Source organism: Gopherus flavomarginatus, chromosome 16 (genome assembly GCF_025201925.1).
Source record: "Gopherus flavomarginatus isolate rGopFla2 chromosome 16, rGopFla2.mat.asm, whole genome shotgun sequence".
Classification (NCBI taxonomy): Eukaryota; Metazoa; Chordata; order Testudines; family Testudinidae; genus Gopherus; species Gopherus flavomarginatus.
The window spans coordinates 5,252,364-5,264,978 of record NC_066632.1 but is presented as its reverse complement, the minus strand read 5'-3'; the positions used below and the strand labels follow the sequence as shown (position 1 = coordinate 5,264,978).

Genomic DNA, 12,615 nt, shown 5'->3' with positions numbered 1-12,615 from the left:
CTCACCCTCCATAGTAGCTGAGAGCTCCGGGGGGATCCGTCCTTTTCCCGTCATGGCTGGGCAACTGCAGAGGGTCCCCCGCCACCAGCCAGAGGGGAGCCAGGGATGCTTGGTGGTGGAGAAGGCCTTCCCCATCCACACCACCATGCCACATGCTGCCCCCTTTCACAGCATCAAGAAGATAAGCAATGTGTCCAAGCCCCTCGGGGAGGACCCAGGCCTGGGCAGCAGGGCCTTGCCAGGTAGGGCCCAGCACGGTGCCTTGTAGCCAGGGCCGGCTTTAGGCACAGCGGGGCCCGATTCGAAGGAGCTGCCGCCGAAGTCCTGCTGTTGTCTTTGGAAGCAGCTCTATTGGCGGCATTCCGGCGGAGGGACCTTTCTCTGTGGCAGTGATTGAGCTGCCGCCAAAGACAGTGGCGGGATTTTGGCGGCAGCTCCTATGGGACGTTGTGGGGCCCTCTTAGTGGTCTGGAGCCCGATTCTGGGGAATCAGCTGAATCGCCCTAAAGCTGGCCCTGCCTGTAACCTTCCTCCCCCCTCAGGCTATGGAGCTTCCTGCCCTCTGGTCAGTTCTGATGTGCGAATTATTGGGGGGCAGAGCTAATTGGAGGGGAAAGGGTTCCTGTCCGTGACCTCCAGGACATAATCATAGCCTTAGCCATGAGCAAACGCCTACCCCAGAATATATTGGGCAGTGTCTTTTGCTTCAGTTTCTCCCCTTGCGGTATGAAAATCCCACAAATTCTCTTTTAACCTGCCTTTGCCATTTAACCCACTCATAGTTGCTGTCCTTGATCGGCGAAGACCCAGAGTTCAGAGCGTTCATGTGAGATCAACTCCTACCCAGGGCCAGCTCTGGCTTTTTTGCCACCCTAAGCAAAAAAACAAACAAACAAAAAAACCTGTGGGGTGGCTGGAGTGGCGAAGCAAAAAAAAGAAGAAAAAGGGTGGCCATGCCACCCTAGGATTGGAGGGAAGCTGCCCCTTAGACTCTACCGCCCCAAGCACGAGCTTGCTTGGCCGGTGCCTGGAGCTGGACCTGCTCCCGCCAGAGGGGTGGGAGGTGTGGAGATGGTGTCAAGAAATGCCTCGGCCGCTGCTGCCGCCACCAGAGCCGACGAGAGGGGGGAGGAGCTGGTACAAATTACCGGGGCCTGGGGCCTGGCTGCCCCAGCTTTGTTGGCTCCATTATCCAGTCCGCCCTTGCTGGGCATCCCAAAAAATTTTTTTCACTGGGGCCTGAACCCACTCTCGGCGGCCCTGGCCACCACCATGTTTACAACTGAGATCTGGTCTGAACTACAGACCTATATCGGTGGAACTACATCGCTTCGGGGGTGAAAAATCCACACACACCCTCCCTCTGTGCAACGTAGTTATACCAACCTGATCTGTGTAGACAGCACTGTGTGGGCAGGAGAGCTTCTCCTGTCGACTCATCTACTGCCTCTCGGGGAGGTGGATTAACTACACCGATGGGTGAAGCTCTCTCCCGTCAGCTTAGAGTGCCTCTATTAAAGCGTCACAGCAGCACAGTTCCCTTGGTGCAGCTGTGCCGATGCAGCGTGTTAAGCATAGACGTGCCCTAAGGCTCAGCGGCTAAACCTGGTTCTCAGTGATTTCAGCTCCAGCGATCACTGAACAAACCAAACACTCTCCAGTGTGTCTGATCAGCTCTGCCTTTACACAGTGGCGAGGGAGATGATCAAATGGCATCTAGGACTCTTTAGGCAGAGCCCACACCCCCTGATACAGACACCTGTCCCCATCCTCTTTCTCTCTCACAGGGATTTGGCTTCCCTACCCCCCTGCTTAACGAGTGAGGGTCAATCAGGGCAGGCTAAGCACATTTTTGCTGCCCTGTCCTCACACAGTCAGGGTGACAACATGCCATTCCCCTGCACTCCCTACTAAAGTGATTTGTAACCCAGCACCAGCCAAAAGGGGTCACTTTGGCAAAGCAGCTCCCTGTGCTGAGTTCCTAGGCACAGCAGGGTGCTTAGGCAAACACAATCTGCTCCTGGAGTCTGTTCCCCCAGCTCATCACGCCATGTCAGAGGGGAGCTCAGTCCGACCCCACCTACACAGCGATGAAGAACGTGGAGGGAAGGCGGAGCCTCTCGTGTCTGAAACACCTCCCTGCTCCCGCCCAGCTCCAGATACTGCAGTCTGCATGGGAGAGGAAGCTGCTGGTTCATTACAAACAGCTGATTGCTGCTCCTCGAGGTTGGGGAAGGGAGCAGGGTCTGTTTTTCCTGGGTGTGGGAACCCTGTTGGAACCATCCCCAGCAGCTGGAGTATTCCACAGAAAAATCAGGCGTAACCCCACTGAATTCAGTAGCGTTACTCCTGCCCTGCACCCGGGTAAATGAGAGCAGTAGCTGGCCCACCTCAGCACCACACTGGTGTCCCACAGCTCTGACTCATCTCCCAAAGCCCTGGAAAGTGGCCAGTCTCCAGTCTTAAGTGTGGATGCTCAGGGGAAGGAATAACCGAGGTCCCAGTCGAGAACCCAGAGGGGGATCGTCCTTAGGACATTACAAGGGCTTGTGGTTGAGGAGATACAAAGAGACTTTCACCACCAGAGCAGCAGCTGACCCCTTGTTGAGGAGAGGGGCCAGACCAGCCTGTGTTGGACCTGCACCCTAGGACTACCTACCTCTTCTGTAGCTCATTTCGTCAGAAGGTCTCAATGTCCTTTACAAAGGAGGCCATTATCAGTATCCCCATGTTACCTAAGGTTCCTGAGAAGCAAGTGTCAAGTTTTGGAATTGAAGGGCCAGGAAGCGCAGTCCCTGGGGAATGTTAGTGTTGGCAGACTCTCCACACCCGAGTCTGGTGACATGGAGCTGAGCTGCATCCACACTGCAAAACGTTTGGGCTCTGACTTCCATAACAGTGGGACTTTGGCTGTGACCCCTCCCCCTAGCAGGCTGTGCAGGCCTGAGTCAAACTAACTTCTATGAGGACAGAAGTGGGTCTTGGTCTTAAACCTAAGTCAGAACCCTTGCTTAGTGTGCTATGTAGACATACCATTGGTGTTTACTAAATAGGCATTGTAGGCACATGTCTAGGGGCACTGGCCATTCTAAGGGCACTTTACTCTCTAAAACTGTGTGCAACATGAAGGACAGTTGTAGGCAGGTGGGTGGGGGGCTGAAGATGCAGTGCCCAGGGGCACATAAAGTGTAAATCCAGTCCTGCCCTCCAAGGCTTGAGATTCTGCCACTTTAAAGTTACAAACTGATGCGGAAACACCTCTCACGCGCCTGAATCACTTTGATTCTAAGTAAAAAGCTTGTACGCTTTTTAACTGCTGCTTCCATTGCTGTTGCTCAGTCCGTTGCTTTGGGCCAATTTACGTCGCCTTCTCTCAGACATTGTCTTTGAATTCCCTCATTGGTTTGTGGTATTAATAATCTCCCCTGCAGCACATAGGACATTTCCAACTGAGTGCTAGTCGGCTAATATTTTTAGTTCTTCCACAGACACAGCTACGGTTTCACCTTGCCTCCTCACTCTGTGGTGACACTTGAAATGTTCTACAGTAACGCTTGGCTGTGGTGTCTGTGCTTGCTCTGTTCAGATCTCTTGCAGATCTTCTGAAGTTTTACCTCCTGCTTCCTGGGAATGCAACAAACTCCTGAAGAGGGAGTAGGTTTTATTTAAGCAGCCCTGAGGAATATCACTCTGTTTGTCTTATATTTATAATCTCATTTACAAGGAAATTACTGGCTCCGGCATTCCATGGATAAATGCTGATCCTCACTTTCTACAGGAAACTTCAGTTTTCCCATCACTCTCCAGTCTTACATTTTTCCTCATCACCAATGTTGTAAAGTGACTGCTCAGTGCAATGAAAATAAGTGCTCAAGAGAGCCCGCTGGGAACCTGCAGCTTCATTTAAATGCATCCTCACAGAATGTGCGTGTACAGGCACTGGAAGCCCCGTGGATCAGTGCCTCCCGCACTGTCCCAATGCTACCTGCCCGCTGTGATCAGCTGTTTATCGCTGGTGTAGAGGGGGTGGAGAGCGGAGGGAAGGGGTGGGAGAGGGCAGGGTGGGTTCAGGAAGAGGTGGGGCAGGGTGTGTGCTTGGGGGAACAGGTGGAGTGGGGGCAGGTCCTGGGCCAGAGCTGGGCTGGGAAGAGGAGTGAGTGGGGGTGGAGGTTTGGGGGAAAGGGTGGAGTGAAGGGTCAAGCACCCTCCCAGCAACTGAGGCAGTTGTCACCTGTGTGTGTGTGAATTTCAATGGGGGGTGGTAGTGTTGTTGGTGTATGTGTGTGTGTGGGGGGGTCCCACTGACTAAAAGAGGAAGTAAGTGGCACAGGATAGCACAGGCTGAGCTAGCAATCCAACGCAGTTAGGGCAAGGTTATATCCCATAATATTCTGGGCAACTCTGCCAAGACACTTTACTACACCCCCCTCCTCCTGCCCCAGAGAGATGGGGCAGAACCGTGGGCCCCCCTTTCCCACCTCCAGGAGCAGCAGCAGCAGTGTCCCTTTTCTCCCACAGAGCTGACAGTGGGGCCCTCCCCATATTTACCTCGGCAGCCTGGGTGTCTTGGGGGGGGAGGGGCAAGCATGCTGGGCTCTTACCCTCCTGCCCCCACCCCACAAACCCCCTGCCAGGGAGGGCTGGCAGAGACCCCCCCCCACAGGGCTCAGAGTTAGTGCCCCAGTGGGAGGCACAGTGCATCTCCCCCCTCTCTGAGTGACTGTCTCACAGCCTGGACAAAGGGTGGCTGCCACACGCACTAATGTCAATAATGTCTGGTGCAGGCCAGAGCACCCTCATCCCGGTGCAGGGCCCACCGTGATCCCCTCCCTCCTGGGCAGGGCCCACCACAGTCCCCTTCCCCCGCAATCCTCTCCCTTCTGGATAGGGCCCATTATGATCCCCTCCACCCCGATCCTCTCCCACCCGGACAGGGCTCACCACAAGACCAAGCGCCTCCCCCTCCCTCCCTGGGCCCACCACAAGGACGAGTTCTTCCCTCCCACCCCCACCCAGGTAGGGTGGTCAAGCCCAAAGCTGCCAACTTAAGCCCCTTCCTGATCTCTCACACCAGGCAGGACCCAGCACAACCCCTCCACTGACCCCTCAGTTCTGCTTAGGGTCCAGCATTGGGCTGAGGCCCCCTGCTCCTGCACAGGGTGTTCTGCTCACAGCCTATGCACAGTGAGATACGGAAAGGGGAAAAAAAATCTTCCTGGCAGGTTGCCACGTAAACCAGAAATCTATCGGTGACCTAAGTCCCTGCTGATGGCAATTGGTCGAGGGCACAGGGCATATCAGAGTTACATGGATCCCCTTAGACATACTAGTCCATCAAAGCATGTCATGTGAGGGCACTGATGAAAGACTGTCTCACTCTGGTCACCATAATCGTTGAGACGTCTGTATGCAAAATAGGAGAACAGGTATGTACAAATCCTAGCAATTATCATCTCTAGATCTGTGAGTTAAGGCAAGTCACCAAATGGTAATCCACGTACTCCAGGTATGGGGCGGGGGGGAGATACTTCTCTCACTTGGATTTGTCATGTGTGAATGAAGGACTGGATGGTTCACAAGGGGCATCTATTTACAGTCTGGGCTAAGCTATCTTGTAGGAGACAGGGGAATGGCTTGGTAGTGAAACTTAGGCTCTAGAAAGTGTGTTAGGATTTTGTTCTCTATATGTGACTGTGACGTTGGCAAACCAGATATCAGCTCTGCCAGGGCTTTAGGCCTCAGTCGAGCACTGACAAATTCATTGCTGACAATCAGTCCCACTTGCCTGTGTGTTAGCATGGTTAAGATGGGTACTGGATTATGATAATGTTTTTAGTGTTTAGAATTTATGAAATGTTTGTAAGTTGTTGCATGTATTAATCCTATTTCTGGCCCTATGCCATGCTACAAGGTCATATTACATGTTTGTCCCATAACTGTAAAATGATTGTTCTGAATAACTCACCAACCAGGGAAAAAGCTTCACCTAATGTAAAATGCTGAATCTTTACAATAGGTGTTACCTCCTGCCCATCAGGAAGGACAATTGAATCCAAATGGGCCATTGCGGGACATCACAACAGAAAGGCTTTGCTAATGACCACATCCCACCCATGGAGAAGCTCCTGCAAAAGGGCTCGAGCCATCAGCTTGAATTGTGGAAGAAGGAAATAAAACTAGATGACAAGAAAGTTTCGCATCTCTCTCTCTCATTCTGTTTGCTGTTTGGAGTCTCACAGGGCTGGAGCTAGGAAACAGGAGCTGAGATCCCTTGGCTCAACCTGGGTTAGCCCTAAAAGACATTCAGTGCTGACAGGTTACTACAACTCTGTCACCTTTTGGACCCACAGAGTGTAACTCATTTGCGTATGCATGCTGCCTGTTTTCACTCGCTTGTTTCATTTGCCTAGTTAATAAACTTTTAGTTTGTTTATTACAGGATTGGCTACGAGCGTTGTCTTTGGTGTGTAATCTAAGGTCCAGCTTGCCTGGCAAGATAGACTGGAATGCCCACAGGGACTGTGACTCCACAATAAGACTGTTACAGTGCTTCAGGAATTCTCTCTTGTTACAGGGTAAGTGAAAGCTAATCATAAAACAACATAGCACCAGTTTGGGGTCTCTGCTCTGAGATTGGCACTCAGGGTTGTGGGCAGCTCCAGACAGCGTGACAGTGACCATTTGTCTCCAATATTCTCACTCTCGATTATGGGAATCTCTGTTTGATGATAAACTCATTATTGTTTTCAGCAGAACCTCAGAGCGGTTAACCACACACCTCATTTGGAACCAGAAATACGCAATCAAGAAGCAACAGAGACCATTCCTTTGTTAATGGTTGTGAGATTGCTTCAGCAGCTAGTTCCTTAAGTAGGACGAATTGCCCTGGGCCCTGGCATCTGGAATGCATCTAACTTATCGAACTATTCCTTAACCTGATCATTCCCTAGTTTGGCTTGTGTTCCTTCCCCCTGGTTGTTAATATTAATTGTGCTGAGTTCCTGGTCTCTGTTAATCATTAACCTGAAGCAAAATAGGCACTGAGTCACTGTGGGGGGAAGGGAGCTGTACCCCCTCACATTTTTTCAGGAACGGTGATTGTACGAAGGTTCCCAGCCGCTGAGGGAGATGTGACAGGGACATGGTTCTCTGCAGTTCTGAAGAGAGGAAGGGTGACTGAGTACATGTGTTTCCTTTTCAGACAAGATGACAAAAGGAGGAGTCAAGCCAGGTGTCCCTGAAGCTGGGATGTTTTGGGAAAGGGAAAGAAACCACAGAAAGTGGTTTGGACTGGCACAAAGAGCACCAGAAAGAGAGGTCACGGAATGGAACACCCCCAAAGGAGCCCAGGACTTAAATCCTCCTGAGAGCTGGAGCAATTTGGAGAGCACAGCAGACCTTTGGATGACCTGGGCCCAGGACAGCACTCCTGTCCATTCTTCCCCTGTTTTCTTCTGACATTATACCCAGGCCTGGCCAGCCTAGGATTGTGCGTGTGTGAGTATGAACGTGGTTTAGGGCTTGGGGAACTAATGCTTTCTTTCTTCTCCTGCGTGATGTGGGAACAGCCCCAGCACTCTCTGCTGTTATTTTATTATTTTTATTAATAAAGCTTTAAAATTCAGACACTTGGTGTGCCTCATCATCTCCTCCCCAAAAAGATCCTGTGGTCCCAGCCGGATCAACAGTGAGCCGAGGCAGATTGGTAATGAAAATCTGTCACAGGAGAAGCTCACAGCAGTGGCTTTAGACCACATTTACCAGAAACATGAAGAGTGTGATCAAGTGCAGCTCAAGGAACAAGAGGGAGAAATAGCATCTGGAAAAGCATCTGGAAGAGCAGGTAACACCCAGGCTGCAATAGTGGACGATCCCACCATCACTTCCTCCCAATCAGCTAACTCCTTAATAACAGGCCCCGATCCTGCAGACCTCACACACCACTGAAACCAAGGGCTGAGCCGTTTGAGTGAGCTCTGCGGAATTGGGCCTGACATACAGAGCTGTGCGGTGCTCACCCGAGAAAGGGATCCTGTTCTCTGGAAGGGGATGGGGCGGGAACTGAGCAGGTTTCTACTCTGGCATGTGGCTTTTCAGACCTTGCAGTCAGAGGGTGCTGGACAGAATCAGGCTCAGACTTCCCAACTTGGTTCAGCAGCATTTTGTCACGTTTGTGTTTGGTGCTTGGATAGTGTAGCAAGGAGGGATCTAAAAGTAGATAGATAGATAGATAGATAAAGAGACAGAGAGAGAGTCTTGTAACTGTATTGGTCCCAGGATGTGTGAAAGACAAGGCAGGTGACAACCCTAACCCTAACCCTGTTCTTGGACCAATTTCTCTTGGTGCAAGGGACAAGCTTCTGAGCTTCACTGAGCTCGTCTTCAGGTCTGGGGAAGGTAAACAGAGTGTCCAAGAGCTCAGTCTAATCACCATCCAGTCTCGCTGTCTGGCTGCAGGTGTTGGCTGGGGTGAGCACAGCTACAGGTGTCGTGGGGAGCTGTTTTTCAGGGTTTGTCTCCTCCTCTCTCAGCCTGATTCATTCCTTTCTTTTCCTAACATGCTTCCTGCCCCCCGCCCCGCCAATCCCATGGGGCACTGAATCTCCCCCCAAAAAATTACAAGGGTTTGTGTGATTTAATTTTAATGAAGTTAAAAAAATTAGGTAGAGATATGGGGTATGTTGGAAGGAGAGGGAAGGTGGGGGTGGCTAAGGAGAGAGAGAAGCTTTTGCACCCACCATGCACTCAGCACTATTGCTGTTAATGCACAAGTTGCTGGGCAATGGAGCCCGTTATACACATTAGAGCCCTACAGAGGGGCTGGGATCCCACAGGAACTGCTGCCATAGTAGCAGAAAGGGTAAAACATACTGTGCTTCGGGTGGGATTGCGTGGGCAAAAAATACAGCCTGTGAGAATTTGTGGGAAAACACGAAATCTTTCATCGGTTTGCAGTGAATAGAATGGCAGCAATGGAAAGCAAGATGGATTTTTTAACTAAAGATTCTTAAGTGATATTTTAGCGAAGGCTAGAAAGAGATTTGATATCTGTTATAACAGGAGTTAAAATATTTTTTACATAGTTTCAGCAAGATTTGTTTTATTCTTTTAGTGCTAAAAATTGTATCTCAGGGCATGGCTACACTTGCAGATGTAGAGTGCTTTGAGTTAAACCAGCCTTCGGAGAGTGCAGTAGGGAAAGGGCCGCAGTCTGTGGCACTGGTGTGGCCACATCTGCAGCACTTGCAGCGGCACTGGGAGCAGTGCATTATGGGCAGCTATCCCAGAATGCAAGTGACTGCAATGTGCTTTTCAAATGGGGGGTGGGGGTGGGGTGGAGTGTGACAGGGAGTGTGTTGTGTGTATGTGGGGGGAGAGAGAGTGGGTTTTGGGGGAGCTGAGAGCATGTCAGCATGCTATCTTGTAAGTTCAGACAGCAGCAGATCCCTGTTCCCCCTCACCGCTCTCTCTCACACACAGCATTCCACAGTGATGGTTGCTTTGTCTCAGAGCAGATAAGCAGCCGGCTGTCAGAAACAGAGCTTTGAATGGGCATTTCCGCATTCCTTCAGCGATTCAAAACAATGGCAAAAGTGGCCACTTGACTTAAGGGGATTATGGGACTTTTCCAGAGGCCAATCAGAGCATAGTAATGCTGTACCTAGTTCACACTGACACCCAGGTGTTGTAGTCAAGGTGCAGCAAACGTTATTCCACTCACTGAGGTGGAGTACCAGGAACTCTCTAGCTGTGGAATCAGAGTGCTCTACGTGCCTTGCCAGTGTGGATGGGTAGTGAGTTAGGGCACCCGGGGCCGCTTTAATGCGCTCCAAACTGCAAGTGTAGACAAATCCTGAACTTCATTTATATATATAAAAACGAGTGGGTTTTTTAGTTTGTATTTTTATTAGCATAGGGGGATCTGTGTCTCTTGTGTTTGAGGGATCTAAGGTTTTTACGGGTGGGAGTGGGATAAAAACGCAAGAAGCAATGTAGGAGCGGGTGGGCCTGCGTATTGCAGAGCGGGACTAGAGTGGGATTAAAAAAATAGTCCCATGCAGAGCTCTCATACACATCCCAGGTCGTGCTGTCAGCAGCCTTGTCCCCAATGCCTTTACTAGGCCCAGACATACATGTCCTGCCCAATGTGTTTCAGCGCAAGAGTCCTGCTGATCAGGCAGCACAACCCTGGGTTGTGCAATGGGAAGATGTCGTGTGCTTCCTGGGTACAAAGAATTCTGCATTTACAGTGGCTATTCGGTTCTTTTCTTCCTCTTTTTTATTTTCATTCCTGGGAAGCGAGGGAGAGGGTGTGATGTATGGGATGGGGCTGATGTCGAGGGATTGAGGACACATCTGCTTCCTTCCCCTCCCCAGCCCCGCCTCCCCGACAGGAGCACAGGGGGGTGGCTGAGGTGCACAGGGCACTGTGCAGGGAACAACCTTCTGAGCCAACGACTGGTCCCTGTCTATAGGAGGCTACAGCAGAGGGGAGCAGCACAGAGCTGGGGGCAGCCTCCCTGGCTGGGGGTCTTCATGGCCCATGAGTCTTTGGCACGATGGGGAGGATTCCTGGAGGACAGTGCCGAGGAGCTCAGGGCACTGGGAGAGGAGGCCAGGGCTGGGGTACAGGCAGCCATCAAGAGGGGATCACAGGTCGAGCAGAGGATGGGACAGTGTGGGAGATGTACACAGAGACCTGATCCATGGAGCTGGATCCTGATGGTGGAAGCTAGTCAAAGGGGACAGAGGAGACGGGGCAGGGACGGAGAGAGAAACACCAGGAGACAGAGAGATTAAATAGAACGGGGATGGCTGGCTGGAAATACACAAAATCATGTTCCAATTCCTACTTGATGTTCCTCTAGCCCTCTGGGTGTGAATTGCCCTGCGATGCCCAGAGGTGCCTGATCCCAGAGGCGCGTCCATCTGTATGAGTTACTGAAGGCTAATAACAGTGACTGCTGATTTCCCTAGTGCCGTCCCCCTGGGGCAGGGATTTGTGCTCTAACCGCCCCGTCTCTGCTGCTCCCTTCCAGGGAGTGCCTGGCTGCAGTTTCCTAAGGGCCAGAAGGGGGCTGCAAAGTCCATATTAACCCTTTATCCCCTGCATGCCGTGTCGTTCGTGCTGTGGGTTGTGCTCCTCGCCGTGGCGATTGCAAAGTGTACGTATCCTGGATAGGGTTTAGGACCATGATAGAGGTCAGACCCAGTGGAAAAGCCCAGGGGTGCAATCCTGGCTCCTTTGTCAATGGTCAAACTCTCATTGGCTTCAGTGAGGCCAAGATATCACCCCTTATGTCCCTGCCAGCCCGAGCCGTGTCTCTGTCAATGGGCAGCGTGTGGTGCTGCAAGGGTTGGAGTATAATTCCCCATAATGCACTTTCCTGTGCCCTAGTACTGCTAATTGTAAGACAAGGCTCCTACATCAGGCCACCCGACCTCCAGCTCACAGCAATGGGGCCGATAGGCACCACCTCCGTGAGTGCTCTGGGGTTGGAGCATCCATGGAAAAAAAATACCTGCCAGCAGCCCCGCCAATCAGCTCCTTCCCCTCCCTCCCAGCTCTTCCTGCCTGCCACGATCAGCTGTTCAGTGGCCTGCAGGAGGCACTGGGGTGGGAAGGGGGAGGAGCGGGGGCAGGAAGGGGTGAGGTGGGGTTGGGAAGAGGCGAGGCAAGGCCTTGGTGAAAGGGGTGGAGTGAGGCCCACACTCTGAGCAGGGACACACTGGGGTGTGATGCTTGAATGTGTCCTCATGTGCAACTAGCTAGTACATGTTGGGACCCCCTCTGGCAGCTGCTCCACATTGGATGACAGCTCAATTACTGCTGCCAGCTAGCAGAGTTACTCTTTTAGCTCAAGTTGTTAGAGGTCTTTGCTGCAGGGGTCAGCCATTCAAATCTTGCTGATGACCCCTAGTGGGAGATTACTCTCAGCTGCAGTGTTGCCAACTCTAGGTGGTTGAATTAAAGCCCCAGCTCCTGGAGTCATGTGGTTAGATGAGACTCTCAGCTTTCATTTGAAAAATTGAGACAGTTTCCAGTTGCAAAGAAAAGCCTGAGAAAGTGACATAACAGCTCAGGAACCAGAAGGCAAAGAAAAAAGATACAAAATGTATTGTTTTTTACAAAGCACATGATTTTTAAGCCAATCTCATGTTTTTTTTTAATATTTGGCCAGACTGCTCCAGGGTGGGGGTGGCTCAGAGATGACTGGAAGATTGTCTCCCCCAGACACAAGTGAGCAGTGAGAAGCTGGGAAAGAGAAGTGCAGCATTCCTCCCTGGGCCATGACTCCAAACTGAAAACCCATCCCTACTCTGAGTCCCCCAAACCATATAAACAACAGCTGATATCTGCCCCTCTTTCCAGATGCAGAGATGTCCAAGGAGCTGGAGCAGATGCGGACTGAGCAATCTGTGCTCAGAGCCAACGGTAACAATTCAGCTTCCTCCCAGGTGTCTGTTTGTTGGTATTACTGTTGTTACCCTTTTGGCCCAAGACAAAATCTGAGGCCTTGCTGGGTTTATTCCCATTAGGGGGAGCAAACACTGCTCCCAGGCAGGTCTGGTCTCACTGTGATCTTGTTTAGTTACCCAGGGACCTATTCCACT

The 12,615-nt window shown here is 51.4% G+C and overlaps 1 pseudogene; it reads left to right on the top strand.

The window, feature by feature from the left end:
- Positions 1-830, top strand: part of LOC127035545 (adhesion G protein-coupled receptor E3-like) — a 91,581-nt pseudogene extending 90,751 nt beyond the window's left edge.
- Positions 831-12,615: the final 11,785 nt, after the last annotated feature.